The sequence below is a fragment of the Hemicordylus capensis genome, chromosome 6 (assembly GCF_027244095.1).
Source record: "Hemicordylus capensis ecotype Gifberg chromosome 6, rHemCap1.1.pri, whole genome shotgun sequence".
Taxonomy (NCBI): domain Eukaryota; kingdom Metazoa; phylum Chordata; class Lepidosauria; order Squamata; family Cordylidae; genus Hemicordylus; species Hemicordylus capensis.
Genome location: NC_069662.1, coordinates 109,645,253 through 109,666,756, shown reverse-complemented (window position 1 = coordinate 109,666,756; position 21,504 = coordinate 109,645,253). Strand labels below are relative to the sequence as shown.

At 43.4% G+C, this 21,504-nt stretch overlaps 1 protein-coding gene and 1 long non-coding RNA gene across 3 annotated transcripts in view; one reads left to right on the top strand and one right to left on the bottom strand.

Annotated features, from left to right (window-relative positions):
* LOC128329869 (uncharacterized) overlaps positions 1-2,992 on the bottom strand; it is a 49,198-nt gene extending 46,206 nt beyond the window's left edge. Inside the window, exon 1 of the long non-coding RNA XR_008309825.1 lies at positions 2,881-2,992. This is a non-coding gene — a long non-coding RNA (uncharacterized LOC128329869). The remainder of the gene's footprint in view (positions 1-2,880) is intronic.
* The window catches only part of UBE2E2 (ubiquitin conjugating enzyme E2 E2), a 249,877-nt gene that overhangs the window by 89,016 nt on the left and 139,357 nt on the right, over positions 1-21,504 (top strand). The gene's annotated exons all lie outside the window — the stretch shown is intronic.

The window sequence follows — 21,504 nt, the reverse complement described above, 5'->3', positions numbered from 1 at the left end:
GGGTGGGGGTCATTATACGCACACTGATGTGTTTCCATTTCTTACAAAATCAAATGTGCTGACTTGAGAGCAGAAAGGCACTTTATCCTTAGTAATGTATTGGTTAATTCTTTCTCTGGAAAACATGATTGTTTGTACTAGAACGATACTGTCTCAGCTGTGTTCACACAATGCAGGTTCATTGTTTTGGCTGACATTCCTGGCACACACAACTCATTATAATGTGAAAAGAAAACCTCACCCGAAAAAGAATGCTGGATGACATGCTGCCACTGGCAACATATATAATTCTGAAAGTACAAACTGGGTTTTTTAAAAGTTGCAGACAAAAGCAATTCCGTAGGTTTTAGCAGCTGTAGCTGTCACTTCTTATAAAGCTTCTTTGAATTACACCTAAGTAGCATTATAGGAAAAAATTGATCAATTGCTTGTTGAGGTGTGATTATTAAATTTCTTGCTCAGATTGTTCATTAAATGCTGTGTAGAAAGAATATCTTCAGCACGTTACAGAAATCCTTTACAGCCTTAAAGTTACAATGTACATAATTACAAATTACCCAATTTAGTTGATTTGTAACTTTACACTTAAAGCCAGATCTGAAAATGAGTTCTATTGTAGAAATGAGTTCTATTTGAATTAACAGGTTATATTAAGTAATGAATGTTCAAGTAAGATAATTCCAATGCTTTTTGTGTCCTAACACAACAAATAATGTGCAATGGAGTTAAAGGCCCAGTCCAGTCATAGTTCTTAACCACAGTTGCATTAAATAAGCTGAAGGGAGATGCATGTTTATGCACTACCTTCCTTGTGCATACAGAAAGGAGACTGAAGATTTCCCAAAGTTTGGGAGCTGCAACTTCGAACAAACTATGATTTGATAGCGTGACTCTTCCTAACTCTAGCCAATGTTCTCTCAGTATAACTAGCTACACATTATGTTGGCAAACACCTGTTCTCCAATCATGCATTTATTGAGATAATGCATATGTAGGGTGTATGTGAGGTCACTTTTAAGGACAAATCTCTGCATGGATAAAAGGAGTGCTTATGCCAGCTGTTCTGTCCTAGAAATGATCCCCAAGGCTATTTTTCTGATTTCAGAGCCCAGATGAAGGCAAAACCTGTTTTCCATTCTAAACATTTTGAAGGGGTAAATGGAGAACAGGAAGGGGTTCTAATGCTCAATCCTTCTTCTCACAGATTAATGCTAGACAAATCATTCTGCATCATTATCGTCACAAGGACACTTCCATGTTGGAATTCCAGGTTTTCCTTGTAGGTTTGCACACTGCCATATTACCAAGGATAGTGCTTTGCATGCAATTGTTTACAGGAAGTAGTTGTCTCCTATTCAGGTGGTATTTCTATGAGTGAGGTGATGTGGTCGCCTCCGGAAGAAAATTTATAGCTACCTCGCTTACTCTCTCTGCAGTCCTCCACCATTCAAACAGCTCTTTGCTGAGTGGTGGCTGTGCTGCTGCTGCTGCTACTACTACTACTACTACTACTACTACTACTACTACTACTACTACTACTACCACTACCACCTTGCTTCCACTGCCCCATCGTTTTCTGCTTGCCTGGTGACAAGGGGGAAGAAAGTGGCAGAGGAAATGAGGAAAGGGCATTAGAGTATACAAAACACTCTAGTGGAAGAAGGGTATGCACTTTGCACAATGTCACCTATTGGCACACAGAGGAGAAGGAGGTGACAGAAGTGACTGTTCACACATGCTCAGCCACGCAGAAAATTTAGCAGTGATTATTGCCGCCATTTAAAAAAAGGAAGTGGCAACATTTGGCATCCTACCAAGGAGGTCTTGTACTGCCACTATATCTTATGGCTATTTTATTGTTTATGTGGGGTTGCAGCTATAAGTATAGTTCATAGGGAGATTGAGAATTCTAACTTGAAGTGTGTGCAACCAGGCTAAACAGTCTGTTAGCATTTGTTCAATCCTGTTAGCATTGCTATTTTTTTTTCTATTTGACCTTGTCACTCTTTTTGTTCCAAGGATCTTTTTGCCTCAATCACTAACTTGCATCTATGCAAAATGTTGTAGAATTTGACTCCTGCCCAACCTTATGGTTTGTCTACAGTATGCCATTTTCTGATAGCTTGCGGTTACAAAAATACTGTAAACTAGCTTAACCCATGCAGAGCATCTACGTGCTAGTACTTGATTGCTCCCTTCACACACACCCCACCACAGCCCCCTCTCCTCAAAGATCTCTCCACCCTCTTAGCCGCACTACTCCACACCTCCACCCTTCTTGGTCACTCCTCCATCCTGTTGCTTCCATTCCCCTCACCCCTCTTGCTCACGGCTACAGTGTTGCCAGTGCTGATTGGTCATGCCAAAGCCCCCTAACCCCAGATACCTCCTCACTTGAGCCCCACTCCTGCTCCTCCCCACAGGAGCAGCAGTGGCGGTTGACTGGACCCTTCCTCGCTGGTTCCATGGCTGCTTATTCCCCTCAGGATGCTGACAGGCTCAGGCCCGTCCCTCGCTTGCCTCCCTCCTCCCTCCCTCGGTAGCATGAGTAGCAGCAGCAGTTGACACCCTTTCTTGCTGCCACCACCATAGGCGCTCATTCCCCTCAGGCCTCTGAAAGGCTAATTCCCCTTGTCCCTCACCCTTCCTTCATTCTCTCTCCCCCGCTCTTTTTTCTTTCTCTCCTCTGTTCACTCCTCCTCTCTGTCTTTCTCCCCCCTTCTTTTTCTTTTTCTCTCTTCCTTCCTGAGTTAACAGATCTTGTTCATCCTGTTTGCTCATCTAATTCACACAGTGGCAGCCTCCTTCCCCTGAAGGGCTCTTTCCTTCTTCACGAACCCTCTCTTTTCAGACCCCTGCCCACTATCCATTTATACATACATATTATTCTCTCCTGTACAATCAAGCACATCTTCCGACCAGTAGCAGTTGCATCTTCCGACCAGTAGCAGTTGCATTCCAACTGACCTTAACCATTACAGGCTCCTCCTCCTTATCTGCATATGGAATGCCCAATGCCCAATCACCACAGTGATTCTGCTCTGTTACCTCCCGATTGGTAAAGCATTGTGTGAGCGGGGCTTGCCATGTACATCCCTAGCCTTTTCTATAAATACTAGCAGACCCGGCGCATAGCATCTGCACCGCTAGTTTGTTGCCGCACTTTCTTTTCCCTGCCGCTGCCCTCCTCCTCTCACCTGTCCCTCCCCGCCGGCCGGTAGTGCTTTCCTTCCCCACCAGGCGCAGCATGACTCTGCCGCCCAGCCAGGCTACTCTCAGCGGTGCGGCTCTGCCGCCCGCCTGATCTCACTTTTCTTTCTCCCCCACCAGCCCAGCAGTGTTTTCTTTCCCCACCGGGCACGGCATGGCTCAGCTGCCCGCTGCCACCAGCCACTCGCCATCTGCCCAGCAACGTTCTGGGCCAGTTTGCTCTCCCTTGGGTCTCCCTCCACCTCTTGCTTGCTTCTCCCCCTGCCTCTGTCTTACTCACTGCTGCCGCCGCCCCCTCGCCACCTGCCCTGCAACCTTCTGGGCCAGTTTGCTTTCCCCCCGCCTCTTCACGAGAGTACCTTCCGAGAGTTCCATGGCTCTCATGAGATTTCCACCACGCATCCCCATTCATCCATGGATGACCTGTCTTAGAGAAATAAGTATATAGAATATACTTCTATATATAAGTATATAGATAAGCTGGCCCTGCACAGAGCATCTGTGAGTTAGTACACTCCCTCCACCTTCAGGCCCTCCTGCCCCGCACCTTCTGCCCCAGTCTCCCATTCCCCTCCTGCCCCCAGTCTCTCCTGCCCTCCCTTCCCCACATCCTGCTCCAGTCTCCTGTCCTCCCTCGCCACACCTCTTGCCCTCCCCCCACCTCCTACCCTTGTCATCTCCTGCTGACTCCACACAGAGCCTCTCACCTCACTGAGTGGCAGGCCGCCATTTTTGTCCGGTGCTTATCAGCGGTCCGGCAGGCCAGCAGCTCCTGAAGGCGCCTCTCCTCCATGCTTGTCGTCCCTCAGCTGGTCAACTGTTCACCTCCGTCAGCCATGACCTCCGTCAACCGTGACCCCTGTGGAGTCTCGCCAGCCACCTCCTGGTGTGCGCTTATCCCTCCCGCTTTTTCCTGTGTTGCCTCCTCTGGGCCCACCATTGGTCGCGGCTGCAGCAGGGGTGGAGCTTGCCACATTGGGGCAGAGCTTGCCACATCCCCACGCATCCCCCTGCTCTGTCTACTCTGTCTACAGTAATTAATAAGATAGATGAATATAGATGCTTGGTTTAAACTTTTTAGTTTGGGTAGTTGCAGAGGCTTAGTTCTGTTTATGTTTGTTTTAAACATGAGAAAGCTGAAGAAAGTGAAGAGGAAGAAGACAGACATTATTAGGAAGAACTTAATTTTGACAAGAAGCTTTAGCTAGTAAATCACATGATGCATTTGTTTATGAAAATTGTTGGATTAATGCATATAGTTGTTTTGCTTGTTTATTGACATGGATTGTTTTGTGTGTGTTATATGAAGATGTCTAAGATAAAAGTTCAGTAGTTATTTGTATTCTAGGTTTTGTGTGCCCTTTTCTGGTATTCTAATATATCTAGTAGTTTTAAATTCTAGTTTGACAACTTCTAGGACTCTTGATGACCTGCTTTACTCCACTTCTTCTTTGTTTACTCAATGTTTAACTTGTCATAATGTATCGGACATGAAAAACGTATCACAGTCATGCCTGATTCATGTTAGCTTTATGCTACTACAGGGGAAACAGCTGTTCCGTATTAGGTTATTGTCCTTGCATCTCAGGGCTAAACTAGGCATGAGTTGAATCTTCATCCTTTTCCATTAAATTGCATCCTTTCTCATTACTCCAGGCTAGCCCCAATGGTTACCTTAGATAATCCCCAACTTTTCTGGAGTATGGACCTTACCATAATTGTATATTTTGCTTCAGGGGACTGTAGCAGTGACCTCTCTTCCAAGCATGGCGCCCTATGCAAACCACACCACTCACTGAGAATGAGTTGTTAGATATGGAAAATGAACATTTCATATCCAACAGTAATGAAGAATCTAAATCTAAACATCTCGGCTCTCAGCATTTCAGCTAAAAATAATATAGTGTGGTTGAATACATCCCCTGCTAACTAGGAAAAAGGCCTCCTTTTTAAAGTGGTGATTCTCTTTATTTAGTGTGGGAGGACAACTGGACCTATCCGCCCCCAGCACAGTATCCCCCAGTGGCTGTTGCTGGTGTCTGTCTTTTTTTTTTAGATTGTGTGTGAGCCCTTTTGGGACAGGGATCCATCTGTTTGTTTGTTTGTTTGTTTGTTTGCTTGTTTCTCTATGTAAACCACTTTGGAAACTTTTGTTGAAAAGTGGTATATAAGTGTTATTGTAGTAGTAGAGTCGTAGTTCCTAAGGGAATCATCACAAGTCTGGTGGTGGAGCAGCTCATTTTCAGAATAAATTTGTGTAAAGCTTCAGTAATGAAAATGACTGATAGAGAGTTGAAGTACAACAAAGAATCAAGTTTATTTTAGGGTTTCAGGGTAAAGGAAATAAATCTTGATTAGCAAACAACACAATATTAACTAACAAAACTAAACAGGCTGATGATATTAATAGTACTAAATTGAAGCTTATGAAGAGGCGTTTTGACTTGAGATCTGAATTGAATCCACTCAAGACTGACCAGAGAAATGGTCTTAGAGAACAGCTTTGGGGTTAAAAGAGCAGAAGAGGGGAGCCAGAGGCTTTAGAACAGAGATTAGTTATACCCAAGTCTGTCCGCTGGGGTGTTTGGACCCTTGTAGCTTGATTGATGTTGAGGGACCTCTTTTTTCTGGGACAGCCGGGAAGGCAGGAGCAGGGACCCAAGTGCCACATAAGGGTCCAAGAACCAGGAAAAACCCAAATAGGGTCTGATTTCGAGAGATCAGTATCTGGATGCTGCCAAGCATGCTGCACAGATTAGGCTTGGGAGCAGGGTCGATCTGGAGGCAACAAACGATGGGAATGAGAATCCAGGCACAGCAAGATGGTGTAGCTAATGCCCAAACGCCCGAACACACAACTGGCAATTGGCAGCATCTAGCCCTGGGTGGAATGCTGACCACACCTTTCTGCTGAAAAGGGTGACAGTGACAGACAAAAGACTACATTGTGTCCAATTTGGACTCTGCTAGGTGTGTTCTACCAGCACAATGAGGTGAATAGGTTAAGAAACCTGTATAGGGTGGGATGAAATGGGTGCATCAGAGCTTATCTCTTGGGAGTGCCTAGGAATGTTTTACCAAGCTTGCTTCCTGCACCCCTAGCCAGCCATTAACACTTTTGTTAGGGAAGAGATGAGTCTCTTACTTGTAAGCCTGTAACTCTAAATCAGGGGTAGGGGTGCTCCTGGGAGCTCCCAAACAGGCTATCTAGAATAACATTCCCACAGTTGTTGTATCTTTTGTTTTTTCTGTCAGCTTTGCTTGGCCAAAGCAAGCATCCAGTTTTGGGTACTGTACCACATTGCACAGCATATAATAAGATGATAGCAGAATGGAGCAGATGTATTCATTTGCTGGTTGATATGCTGGGCATTCTACAGATTTCATCTTATGTGGACATTTATGAGATGTTTGCCAATCACAGTCTGGAAAGGAACAAGTGCCATCTCATCATTGTGGGCCCTTGTTCCCAGTTCAGTCCAGATGATTGGACAATCCAGACAATGAAACTGGCAATACTAACATTCATCATGTTGAAAAAAAGTGTTAAATGGCCACCTGTTGGTCTTTCATTGGCAGCTGTACATTCACACCTAGCCTTGTCTCTGAGTTGATAGTTTTCTATTTTAAGATTTGTGTGCATGTACGCAGAAGTATATCCTCATCTGCAGTCTGAAAGCTCATTGGTACTACCTCATTGAGAACAGGCGAAAGTTGTTGTTTAAAGTGTTACATTTTGGGAAACTCAAGTCCTGGTATAGTATCCACAATTGCCAAATGCTTATTTAATGCATATTCATCATCCTTTTTCCTGGGTCTTATTTCTTTCATTTAAGATAAGGGGCAGGGGGAGATTGTGTAAACAGGCAAATGAGCCAAAATTGTTGGTGTGTCATGCCCCCTCTTCTTTTTAACCAGTAATTAAAAAAAGCAGATGTTCTGTGGTTTTACTAAAGAGTCTGTGACTTTGCATTTGAGCTTGGAAAATGTATTGGATCAATTCTTTTATGACTGCAATAAAGGTATGCTAGCTAGGAGGTACATGTTACTTACTCTTGAGCCTACTTAAATGTTGCATGTTTCCTCAGGAGTTTTCCGGAAGTCTTGAGAAAAGTACATCGATATATGTTTGAGTTTTTATTAATCTTAAAAAGGCAAAGAATATAAATGTTCTTGCCAAAGAAGTGAGGCTTGACCTTGAAATGAGGCTGGTTATGAGAATTACTTGGAAATATTCTGCTTGTTGTCAGAAATATTTGAGGAACAGAAACCAAATTGAAGAAAAGTTAACGCGAGTTTCTTCCTCTCATTGCCTGACAGCTATGATTATGTACATAAATTCAGGGAATTTGTTAGTCATATGTGACTAGGCAGGAACAGAAACAAGCCAGGATTCTTCAGTGAATTGTTACATTTGCTGTTCTTTAGGAGATATTGTAGTATGCACATGTTTGCATAATAAATCCTGAAAGCTTCTTGGACTGAAGTATAGTTTCAGAGCTGATGTAGTTTGTCAAACAATTCTCTTACAATAAGAACTGTTTGTATGAGTTATAATGTTGCACCATTAACCCATGTTTAACTACTGGTTCTTTCTTCTTTTTAAGCCTGGATAGAAGACATATTGATATGACTTGCTGCTGGACAGATTACCATTGCAAGGTGTAGATCAACACTATAATTTTCTACTCTTTTAAGGATTTTGGAGTAAATCTGTAGTCTTTTTTCTGGGGTTAAGAAAATTCATGGTGTTCCATTTATATGATGGCTGTGGAATGACATCATACATCATAATGACAACACCTCAAAACAGTGGTGCATCAGCTGGTGATCTCCTGGCTTGACTATTGCAATGTGCTGTACATGGAGCTGCCCTTGTACGTAGTCCGGAAACTTCAGTTATTTCAGAATGCTGCAGCCAGATTGGTCTCTGGGTCAACCCAGAGAGACCATATTTTGCCTGTTTTGAAACAGTTACACTGGCTGCCAATATGTTTCCGGGCAAAATACAAAGTGCTGGTTATTACCTTTAAAGCCATGACTGGCTTGGGTCCAAGTTGTCTTAGAGAGCACCTTCTTCTACATGATCCCCACCACACGTTAAGGTCATCTGAGCAGGTCCGTCTCCAGTTAACACCGGTTCGTTTGTGGCGACTCAGAGGCAGGCCTTCTCTGTAGCTGCTCCTGGGCTGTGGAATGCACTCCCAGCATAAATCCGCAATCTGAATTCTTTATTGGCCTTCAGGAGAGCCTTTAAAACCTATCTGTTTGGCCTGGACTTCCAGGGTTTTTAATAAGTTTTAATTGTTTTAATGCTGTAACCTGATTTTCAGGGTTTTTTAAATTGTTCTGGTTGTTTAATTGTTTTTATGATGTTTTAATTGTTAACTGATGTTTCACATTGTTTATATTTCTGTTTTAACAGTTATTGGTTTTAATGGTTTTGTTTTAATTGTAAACCTCCCTGAGCCACTTTGGAAGGGTGGTATAAAAATTGAATAAATAAAAAATAAATAAATAAATATACTAGCAAAGTGTCATTGTCATGAAAGGCTAAGGTGAACAGGAACAATTAATGTTCAGGATAATGCAAATAAGCTGTAGGTTAAGGGAACATACTGAGATGGGGGAGTGGGAAATCTGGTGATCCCAGTGTTCAGGGTAAGAGCAGATCTTTGACTAACCCTGTCAGATTATAGTCAAAGGTGCAGAACTTTATTTCACAGTAGTGTGGGTGTGGGACACTGGAAGTGCATTATGACTTAAAAGAGAGAGAGAGAGAGACCACATTATTACTGTACATGCAAAGGCTTCTTCTTCTCTACTGTCATGTTCGGGTTTCAAGGTGATTAGAAATAGAAGTATATATATGGAAGGATGAGCATACAGAGCCACAGCACAATTCTTCATTGGTCCCTTGGCCTCACTTTTTCTAATAGCATGGAAGGCTGAGCACCAGGGAACGAGAGCTTGCAGCTGATGCTTAAATTTAATTTAGGCAGTTGCCTGTCTGGCTCCAGGTAGGCCCTCAGCAGGCTGCCACCATGGGCTCTCCAGATGAGACCCTGAAAGGATCGCTCTGCCACAACCACCAAAAAGGCAGTAATCACAGAGATGATCTTGAGGATCGGCAGTGGATCTTTCTGAGAGTCTTGGGCTCTCAGCAGCAATGATGCTGAGCTCATGAAAAACATAAAATCCTGTGTTACTACTACTGTGCCCAGGATCTTTAAAAATAAATAAATTGCAGTATTGTACCACTTAAACTTTGTGAGGACAGCTTGCATGGTTTAAGGGAGTATGCAATATAAAAATCACAAACAGAGGTTTAATTTGTTTGAATTATATTGCTTATTATAGACAGCTGATGTCTTGAATCATGTCAGCTGGACTGTTGTAAGGAATTTAGCATGAAACATGCATTAGAAAGAGGTCTTATTTTAAAACACAGTGTTGCAAGGCTAATATCTTGCATTGTCATATAGCTTTTCTGTAGAAGGTGAAACTTCTATTTTTTATATTACTATAAATGTGTTAGCTAGTCCCTTTTGCTATCTTTCTAGAAGCAAAAAAAAAATATTTAGGTTTAAAAGCTTATCAGTATCAATGAAAGTGAATAAAGATATTCTAATGAATTCGAGATATTAGAAGAATACCAATCAAAAAGAGTTAGGTGGATAAATTGTATAGCTGTAATCATTTCATTTAGACCTGAAACATTTGTCGCATGGTGGCATTGATTTATAGTTAGACACACATCTTTTTACCTCATTGCTCCTACCTAGCTGCATTGTGATAGTATTTCTTCATCATAAATTACAAGCAGATAAACAAATGTAGATTGATACCAAAAACTGGTCAGAATTGGTTACTGTACAATATAGAAGGCAGGACCTTACAACTGTGCTCAACTTGTGACATTTATCATTACTATAGTATTCCTCCTTTTCCCACAGCCCGAGGGGGTCATCCTACAATAGTATGGGTTGTGGACCGAGCATGCTCTGGAGACAGGACCAAGATCAGAACTGAAGGCATGGCTAGCTTCCTGCCTGAGAGGTGGCAAAACCCCAGTTCCGGTCCTGTCTCACTCCAGTAAACAGGTCTGCAAAGTAGCTCTCATTTTTCCTCTGCTAAATCTCTGGTTTTTTGTGGCTAGCTCTTTATTAATTTCCCTACTACTACTAATTCCTATCCAGGGTGAGAAGGAAGTCTAATTTTTGTTCTAAAAATCTCAAAATTTACTTTCGTTTCTCCTGTAAGCTGTTTTTTCTCTGCTGCATGAGGCAGCATTATTACGCTGGAACCCCCTTAAAGGGTTCTCTCTGTCAAGGGCCACTCTCTGTTTCTACTTTGTAGAGGCAGATCTCACCATCAAGATCCTCCCTCTTCAGCCTAATGGCCCCTCTCCATCTCGCCTAACTGAGAGCGTGTTGAACTCCCCCAGTAGCCCACAGCAATACTGTGGCTGCCTCAATAAAGGCTCTTAACGGCAAAAAGGAAGTCCTAGCTTGGAGGAACAAACATGCTGAGTGGTTGGCTTAAGGAAATGCTCGGTGCCAGTGTCTGCTATTCTCCTGAGCTAAGGGCTGATATTCCAAGCGGTGTGCAAGGAGTGTCCTCCTCACCGATTGTTGCCTTTTGGACGATGGGACTCTGCTCTTCCAAAGCAGCTTCTGATCTAACTCGAGCAGCCACGCTGTGGAGCTGATCGTGATTTCTATTCCAGCACTATCTGATCTATTCCAGCAGCCTCCGTTCCCTCCACTAGCCATGCTGTGGAGGTGATCGTGATTCAGCTCCCACAATGGAGCCCATTAATGCTGAGCCGCCTTTTCCCGTGCTGAAACCTCCTTTGAAGGTGAGCAGTGCATTTATTCGGCAGTTCTCCCTCTCACCTCCTCCAGGGGCCTGCCCTCCTGGCTAGTTCTTCTAGAGCCCCCTTATGCTCCATGGCCAGCAACCAGTGCCTTTGAAGCCTGTTCAGCCCTCAAAGCTGACAGCCCCGATTGCTCCTCCTAAAACGCCTCTGGGTGTCAATTCAGCTCCCTTCCTCCCGGTGAAGTCTCCTTCCTCCTGATACCGCAGCTAGTGAAGGAGATACTGTTCCAGCCTCGGCCTCCCTCCTGCACAGGACTAATTGGCTTAAGCCTAATCGTGATCTCCAGCCTCTTCCGTGGCAGTAGCTGCTTAATGAAGGGGTTGCATTTTTCCTACCTCTCTAAGTTTACTCTCAGGGAAGAGAGGGTTGGCTTTCCCCATCCTCTTCAATGGCCTCTTGAAGGGCCCCTTATCTTGAGCGTCCTGCCTCAACCCCCTCCCCTGTGGCTGTTTAGTTTACTATAATAGTCCTCTAGGTCTCAGGTTACTGCCTCTGACCATGATGCAATTCTAAGCATTTCTCTCCTATTAATGAAGAGGAAGTACTCTCAGCTGGGGAGCGGAGCTCGTATTCTGGTAGCAAAGATGGATTTTTTCCCCTTTGCTGAGCAGTTTTCCCTGGTTTGCCTTAACCAACTCCTTTCTCTTCTCTAAAGAAGCTGTAGATTACTGTCAGAGCCTCTGCCTTGCATGCAGTGGAAGGACTGTAGTTGACTGAAAGAGCATTTGCTTCCATGCAGAATGTCCCAGGTTCAATCCCTGGTGGCATCTCCTGGTAGGATGGAGAAAGGCTCCTGCCTGAAACTCCGGAGAGCTGCTGCCAGTCAGCGTAGGCAATACTGAGCTAGACAGACCATTTGTTTGACTCAGTATACGGTTGCTTCCTATTTAATCCCTTCTCTGTACTCGAGATTGTTTTCTAAGGCTAAGCCCACAATCTACGATGTGGCTCCTTTACATATGGCTTTTAATCATATTGTTTTTTCCATTCCAGGTCTTCATGCTGGGCAACTGCTCCTCTTCCCACTCTCTTCTGGGAGGTCATGATGGCTGAATGGCCCATCCCCGCTTCCTCCAGCCAGTGGGGCTTGTCCCTTCCCTCTGGTTGTCCCTCCTGTGGATCCCCCTATGGCCTAGTCTCGGTCTACCTCGGTGGTGGTCACTAAGAGCGATGTACACCTAAAGCAGCCACCTTAAGTTGCGCAGCAGAGAAATGCTTGACTAGCAAGCAGAAGGTTGCCAGTTCAAATCTCCACTGCTACTATATTGGGCAGCAGTGATACAGGACGATGCTAAAGGCATCATCTCATACTGCGCAGGAGGAGCTAATGCTAAACTCCTCTTTTATTCTACCATAGACAACCTCAGGGCTCTGTGGTCTACCTTTACTTTATACCCAAGGTCCCCAAAGGATCGCCAGTGCGATCTTCTCTTACGTTAAAATCCTACAGCCTGGGCCACTGTGATTAGACCGCTAGCACTAGCTCCATCCTTGCCTGAGTTCACCAAACTCCATCAAAACCAGTTGGCCAGATCCATGGCTTTATGCCTGATTCTATTCTGAACGGCATTCTATATCCAGCCCGGACTACGGCATGTGCTGGTGGCAGCGCTACTTTCTTTCTGGCTACAGCATGGGAACTTAGACTCTAATACAGGTTTATCCTTGTCCCACTCACTTCTTCAGGTGCTCGCCTCTTTGGTGAAACATAGGATCCTACTCTAGCTGAGACCAAGGGCAATAAAGAAACCACTCTCCTCCACACGCGAAGACTTCTGGAGTCTGTTTAGATTCAATAACCAGCCTTTTCCCTACCTTCATCAGCTTCTCCAAAGGATCTGCCTCTTATCCCAGAGATGTTTAGGGCAATGTCCCATCACGCCCCCCACCCCCGCAATCACAGGCAGCAACAGAGGAGAAGCCCTCTTGGAGGTGGGTTTGATCACCCATTTCCTCCTCCTTCCTCTCATCCCTGCTAAAACATTGATTCTCCTCAGTGGGGGAACAGGTTTCTCCGCCTCTGCTTTTAAGCTGCCACGCAGGATTGCTGAAGGCTTCTACTCTGTACTGTCGTCTGTGTTATGGCTTGGCATTTTTAATTTATATTATCATAAACAGTCCTAAGGCATGAAGTGTCTCTATCGCTTTCTTTGCAAACAATAGTTCCACATGGAATCTCTCTGTTCTGTCAAGGGAGTGGTGTTCCCTCTCAGCTTCTTGACCTCCACTGGTCTTGCAGAAGCTTGTCCTCACACCCTACCCAGTCAACTCCTCAGTGTGTTTTTCCATTTTTTGTCTACTACGGTCTACATTCTTGGTTCATGGCACTCCCCTTCGGGCCTACATTGGCCCTGAGGTTTCCCTTGACACTGGTGGCCTGGGTCACCTATTTCCAGACTGGCAAAGTTTTCAAATGCATCCACATTTGGACACCGTCTGATCAGGGCACTGCCCTCCAATCTTACACAGCTATAGGTTCTACAGAATTTCTCTACCCAGCAGAACCACGGCTTCTTAGTCAAACGCCAGAAAGGCCACCTCGTTCTGTTCCAACCTCTCCATCAGGTCCATCTGGGACGGTCTTCAATACTCCTCTGGCGACTATCTCCTTACCCACAGAAAGACAGGAAAAGCTAGAACCTCTTCCACCTTATCCTGTATGGGCCTACAGCGGCCTTGGTTACCCTGATCCCTCTGTTCAAGCCCATTTTTGGTTGGTTCAGACTGTACCCATTGGCACTTGCCTTCCCTTCAATAGCTCCTGCTCCTGTTTTTCTTCAGACATCATGGCCTGTGAATGCAGGGACACACCACTCCACACAGGGACACTCCACTCCAGAACTCACCAATTTCTGCACCAGTAGTTGTCCTCTGCCAGGTTTTTAAACCTGCCTCTGTCTGTACTGAAACTAAGCATAGTCTCTGCAGATGTGGGCCTCCTGGCCTGGAGCACCATTGTTATGGCTGGTATGCTCGGGGCTCTGGGTGTCCCCCCACCCCCACAACAGTTCTGCTTATCATGTGGTTGGGACTATGGGAAGTCCTCCTGAACCTCATTCAGTTCCTCCCTAGCATCTGCCTCTCAAATGTTCTAGTCCCTGTTGACATAATAACCACTAGGTCACACTACACTCACAATTGCCAACAGGTGGCATCGGTCACACCAATTCCCAAACCAAAGAAGGGGGGAGGATTTCCAAAGGTGCTGATGAACAGGGCTGCAGAAATCCACTAGTCTGTGAAGAGTGTAAAATGATGCGTAATGAGTGAAAAAAGTCCTGATGAGCAGGACTAACAAGTGAAAAAAGTCCTGATGTGGCAGCATTAGGTGAATGTTGTTCCTGCAGCTCACTTGTTTGTTGGGGTTCCAGTGCATCACCTTTTGCACCAATTATCCTAATGACCACTAGGGGCATTGGGAGTAGAGATAGTGAGTAAGGGTCTCCTTAACTGTTCTGCTTGTCTGTACTCTGAACCCTGATATGACTCTTCAGGTATTTGCTGAGCTGAGTCAGAATCCCTTCCTTTCCTCTTAGAGAGCAGATGGAAACCTATATCTCTCTCCCTACCTATTGATTATGTAGTTCTATAGATTAGGATTAGGTCTTTCCTAGCCAAAGTGTATTTCACCAATAAATACTTAGTATTTAGTTCTACAAGAATCTCCATGTGTCTTCTCTAAATAGCTGCAACAACTAAATTCTGCAAACTATTCTGTAACTGGAGTGGGTAGCTTTTTTAGTGTTCTGCTAATTAACTGGGGAATAAAAATTTTAAAAACCCAATAGTTGGCAGTGGGATGGGGCTGACTGACCTATTGTGCAAAATGAAGACTGCATTCTTATGTGTAGTATAAAATGGTTCTGCACTGTACTGAAAGGGGAGGGCCACCCTGGGCCCGTTTCTTGGAGAAGCTGTTATATTTCATTTTTATGTGCAGGTTATATTTTTGATAAAGCACAGACTATTTAAAAGTTGCTGTGTTCTTGCATAGGAGTTCTTTTCTAATATTTACCTTTAGTATATATTCATCTATCATCTGGGATGGTAACATTCTTGAGTGAGTGTCTGTAAGAAATTACACCCTACATATGACGTGCTGATGTGTTTTTATGAACTTTTTCAGAATTCACTATTTAGGAATTTGCATATTTGTACAAAATAAGATGACACCTTAGTATGTTCTGGCATATTTACATGTACAGGTATTGTGGGATAAGATTAATTCCTTTCTTCAGAGAATGCAGAGTGGTAATTTTAACTTGCTCTTCTGTATTCCCTACACATCTGCAAACCATTGATCACAAACTTTCTTCAAACTATGCAAAATAAAATTTAATCTAAGATAAAATTTAGAGCATCCAACAATGTCATGAAGCGCACTGCATACAGCAGTCATAATATTGAGTATTATAATATTGCTTGTTTGACAGTAAGCTTTCCCCCTTTTATTCTTCTAAATCTGTTAAACTAGATTTATTCCAGTGTACTTTAAAAGGTAGTCTCTTCCCGTTTAGATTTTATGATTGCAGTCTTTGGCTGTGATCCAAAGAAGTGATACGCTGGTGCAGGAAGAACAGCATACACAGTTGGAACTCCACTTTCTTCTGCTGCAGCGGTTGTTCATGCCAAAAAGACAAGTCTTTACGCAGAGCAGCAGATTGTTTCTTCTGCTGTGAGAACTGTGGCAGGAGCAGCAAATGAAATTGTAGCTGTGTATGTGGTTTCTCCATATACATGTTAAACTTCTCTGGATCATAGAATTCATTGAATGTAGATCCTGTAGTGGACTAGTGAAAATCTAATATTTCCAGACATTTTCCTATTTAAAGTAAGGTTTTCTCTGAAGCAGTTTCTCGGTCTATAGTATTTGTGTTGAATATGTCTTCATCTTGGGCCAAGTGTGTGGAACTTTTGGATACCAATATCTGCGGAACCTGCTTTGGTTTTAAAACTTGTTTTATTGTAACTAGTTTGTCCAATACCAGATATCTAGATCCTTTTCTGAATATAAACAGTTTGCATTTGGTTGGCCAGAGACAAAAATTGTGAGCTTAATGAAAGGGACCCTTTGCAATTACAGAAATGTGTGTGTTCCAAGGAGATTATTGGATCATACCAGTCACCCAGTATTTCCCTTGGAACACCTACTTCCCTCCCTTGAACCCAGCATAAGCCTTGCTGTCATTTTGGTGGCAGAGTCAAGCCCTGTCTCTGAAGTATTATTGGAGACTCTGGTGGTCTTGGACTGAAAAGAGAAATAGAACTTACTCTGTTCCACAGCTCAGCCAAAGGCTGAGTCTACAGCAGAGGTCAGGCTGACATAGTTTCTGATTTCTGTTGTAGCTGTAGAGAGTTGGAAAAATGTATCTATGCTTTGTAAGAAGCCATATTTGTTGGCCATACCTGGACTTCTTGTTGAAATTCTCAAGTGGATATCCAGTATCCCAGCTGGAGCCACCACTCTGCTGTAGCTACTAGCTACTGTAGCTCTACTAGCTACTGTAGTGGGAGCCATGCTCTAGGGGGCAGCAGTGGGGACAGGGAGACTCCAAGCAGGAATCCCCATGCACCACCGCTTCTCCTCACCATAGCTCCTCGCACACACCTCATTTGTCCTGCAGCCCACACCCCTGTAGGGACAGTTCTGCCAGGATCAAACCATAATTTGATATCCTGGTTCATTCTAACACTAGTTCAGGAACTGCAGTAAGAACAACGTGTGGGGGATACCTCCCCCCCGTTCCTCCTTCTCATGAATGGAGAAAGGAATGGGAGGGAGAAAGAAATAGACTTAATTTTCAGTAATCCCTAGATCATGCTCTAGATTATTGTCTGAATCAGTCTAATCAGAATTATTGTCTGATCAAAACAATTATTGCTATGTAAAGACAAGATTATTAATTCTTGATGTATTGTGATATGTATTGTGTTAACATCACTGAAAACCACATCTTGTTCTGTCAATTGCAGTTTTGCAAACATGTCTGGGGAATAGTACTTGAGCAAAATGATATAAGCAACTGTAAAGATTAGCTTTTCCTCTATGAATAAGCCTTTCATGACATCTTATAAATACATTCTTCATTATCTTTTCAGAACCTTGAGGGCCCTGGATGCTTTCCAAGTCCTAAATCTTGAAATGAAAGTTGGTTGGTTTGTTTGTTTTTAATAAAAGCATTGTAAACTAGATGATGGGAACATTAGATTTTGCCCTTGTTGAGAGTGAATGTATGTACAATAACTGACTCTGTGCTATTTGTAAAGTATAAATTCATTATTCTAGTGCATAATGTAATGTCTCTGTTTGAAAAAGGTTTTTCTAGAAAGAGGAATTAATTATGGTGGTTTGCGTGGCCAGTCAGAATTCTGTCTGTATTCAGAAGCATGCCACAGTGCTGCAGTTTATAAAAAAACCTCTTGCTGCTACAGTAAATAATAATTACATTTATATCCCGCTCTTCCTCCAAGGAGCCCAGAGCGGTGTACTATTAAAAATACAAAAGATTGAAGTAAACAAGGGCAGTGGGATTAATCTTGTATTAAAACAAGTTTTCAAGTGTTGAAGTGTTTGGCGTGTAATTCAAAAACTGCTTAGGACTGATGGCAGATACAAGAATTAAAATAATTTGAAGACTAGTAAAGGATTGACCAAGAAAAGGGGTATTAAATATCATATATGCATTATTTCTTTAGAAAGATATCAAACAAAATAGAAAACTGGTTTGAAAGTCACAATACCTGATGTAATGTGTAGCTCATTGTAGAATATCCCTAAGTTTACATTGAAGGTTAAGATTAAGAAAGTTCTTATAAAATTCTGCACTGGTTTTGAGTATCATGCAGGTTAAGCTATGTTTATCAGGCATGTCAAGATATCTCTGGAGTTATCTATATCTATTAGATATCTAATACCTATTTTTGGACATGTTTTAATATAAAGAATGGCAGGAAATAGTCTACCTTTAGAGACGTCGATTGTTCTCTTTGGAGATACCAGAATACTTTGTATTAATAGAGAACTGGGCCATTCATTTACTGAGAGCAGCCAGGCTGGTTATTAGCAGAAACTAGATAAATCCTGAGTTTTCCACTTGGTATGAATGGTTAAACAAAATAAGGGATATACCAAGTAGTGTGAATTCTATTAGAATGAAGAAAGGAAGACAACCATATGATAACTTGGTGTGTAAGTGGTCTCTTTCTAAACTATTGGAACCAAACAACACAGGACAATGTGAATCTATTTGCTTTATTAGGAAGGGATCACTAAAACTTTATGCAACATAGTCGTGTGTTAATTGCTAAGATGTTTATGGGATAGTGGGTGTATTTGTCATAATACTTTATAAAGTGTATTGTTGTAATAACTTTTTTGTTGACTTTTGTTGATAAAAATAGTATATTTTTAGTTAGCCCCTGCTAACTTGGCAAAGAGGCACCTTTGAATGTGGTGATTCTCTTTATTTAGCAGGGGGAGAGTAAATGGCCCTATCCCTCCCCAACACAGTACCTCTAGTTACTGTTGCCAGTGTGTATCTTATGTTTCTTTTTAGATTGTGAGCCCTTTGGGGACAGGGATACATCTTATTTATTTATTATATCTCTGTGTAAACCGCCCTGAGCCATTTTTTGGAAGAGTGGTATAGAAATCGAAATAAGAAGAAGAAGAAGAAGAAGAGAAGAAGAAGAAGAAGTGGTAATTGGCGCCCTGGGTACAGTTCCAAAAGACCTTGAAAAGCACCTCAACACCATAGGGGTCGCAGAAATCACTATCAGCCAATTACAAAAAGCAGCTTTACTGGGAACAGCCTATATTCTGTGGCGATATCTATAACAATTGACAATAAAATTCAGCCATCCCAGGTCCTTGGGAACGACTCGATGTCTGGATAAAACAAACTAGTCAATAACACCTGTCTGACTGTGTAAATAAGAAATAATAATAATATATTGTATAATTGTGAATTGATTATTGCTTGGAAAACTTGAATAAACTTTGAGTGTTGATATATGCTTCAATAAGCAATGTATGTGTACAAAAAGCAAAGACTTGTTGGTGAATTGCTCAGCTGTTGGTGAATGTTGTGCAAGGGTGAACTTAAACTTGACAAGTTTTCTTTATTGGGAAGATATAAACATGCCAAGAAAGACTCTTTCCAAATTAATCACACTGAGTAAGCGGGTGCCTCACATATGGAAATTTCCTGTATGGGTGTCATTTCAGTGTCGGAAATTGTTAAGCTTGCATGTCCAGAGTCTAACATAATGATGGAATATTTACGTTTGCATTTTGGCCTCATGTTCATGTGGCCAAGATCCTGATTGGCAGTAGTTGCTTCCCCTTTCTTGTTTGTGTTCAGTGGCGCAGTTTGGGTTCTAAGCCTATTCAGACCAGCAGCTCTGAATTTTCTTTGAGTCCTAACTAGAAAGTAGGTGGTCACAAACCAGCTGTACAGGAAGAGAGTTACTGCTTGTTAATCATATACATTCAGTAACTCTCTTGCCAAAGGGGCAGAGGTACTCTTTGGAGCAGGCTTCCAGGCAGAAGTCTGGTCCTCAGCACTGGGGTAGGGTTGGGCCCTTAAATTTCCCAGTTCAGCGAAGGCTGGGGGTGGCCATGCTATTCTGAGGGCTGCAGCCGGCTCACAGCCTGCCCCCTCCCCAGCCAATCTCGTATCCTGTTATACGTGCAGGGCGGGGGTGGCAGCCCACAACCACCCACCTCAGTATCGGCTAAGGTATTGGGCCCAGGCAGGGCCTTGCTGGGCCTGGAGCAGGCGAGCCGCTCACTCCCCCACACCTGTGCAGTGCAGTGGAGTGAATGGCTCGCCTGCTCCAACCCTGCCCAGGGCCAGTGTCTTAGCTGCTGCAGATGCAGGCAATAGGCAGGCACGCTCGGCTCAGCCACTGGCCCAGCACACATAACAGGAGATCAGATGGTGGGCTGCAAGTGGGCTGCAGGCTGGTCAGCCACCCTCAGAGCAACGCTCTGGCTCACCCCCAGCCTCTGCCAGCCTGGGAGTGAACAAGGTGTTTGGCGGGCAGGCGGAGAACTGAACCACACTTGGAGAACACTTCGGGTCAGTATCCCACGAGTTGGAGTGAGAAAGAAGGGCTTAGCTACTTTTCACTGGGTCAACAGCTTCTCCCCTTACTCCTATCTTCCCAAAAGCCCACTCTGTAGTTCCACATAGCACTTCTCTTGTTGCTATGGTTTTGCCTATGAAACAGCCACAAGAGAGTCACGTGCTTCCCCTAAAGCTTCAGGGTTTGAGTATCATGGTGGCGGAGAGCTGTAGATCCAGGGAAGAAAGCTGAGCTTTTTTCTGTGATGGAAAAAGCTTCCCGTTCTCCTTTTGAAGTTCCTCAAGAGCCGTTACCGCTGTCAGAGGACTGCAGCAAGTGTGAGGGCAGTAACTTGACTGAAGGCGATGGATTATGCCCTGCGTCTTTTTCTGGGAACTCTGAGTAAGGAGGTGGGGGAATTGTTCCTGGCAGGGTGTAGGGAAGAGTGGAAGTTTTCCCTTGTCAGGTTGGGCTTCCTGGACCTTCTGATTTCCATTTCCACATGGTGGGGCTTAGGTTAGAAAATGTTCAGCTGTTATATTCCTAAACCAGAAAGGTCTGTTAGCCTTCAAAATAATTCCTTGTTGCTGGAACTTCTTCAGGCACTCTGTTGCTGCTGATATTGCGTTAACGCCTTGAAACTTAGGATGTTGCTTAGCGGAGGTGGCAGGGCAGAAAGGCAAGTTAGTAAGGGTTAGGGTTAGTTAGAGAGGTGAGTTAGTAAGGGTCTGGATGTGCCCACTGTGTTTCTAACTTGATGAAACTATGCCTTCCCAAAGTGAGTTGATCTCCAAACCTAGAAACTTTGCTGATGGCACCCACACGCACTGATATTCTCCATGCCCATTAAAAGCTTAGGGTAGTGCAGGCTGTCAGTGTGTCTGTTTCTGCTTTCCTCCCTCTTCAGTAGGGTGGCTTTCTAGTCCATTATATTGGAATGGGAGAGTCTGGACTAGGAATTTCTCACCATTGATGATTCTGAATGCTTAGGATGATGCCTAAGCTAAGTAGCTGCTGAGAGGGCTCTCATTTTTCAAGAATCCTGGGCATCCTTGGTGGAAGTAAGAATTTTTTCTTGTACGTGTCTTCCTCCTCACCTAATTAGTAGAGGTGAGTAGATCTTTAGCCTTTTTACTATTTTAACTCTTGTGTGTTTGCTCAGAGAAGGCAAGGTTTACATATTATTTGAGAAGGAATAAGGTGTACATATTATTTAGGAAATAAAGATCTAAGATCGTAAATAAACAACAACAACTATTTAGGAAAGTTTAGACAAGGAAGGAAGCAGCCTTCTTTGCCCTTGCCATTTCACCTAGCATTGCAGTTGCTGGGTGTGTGCCTGC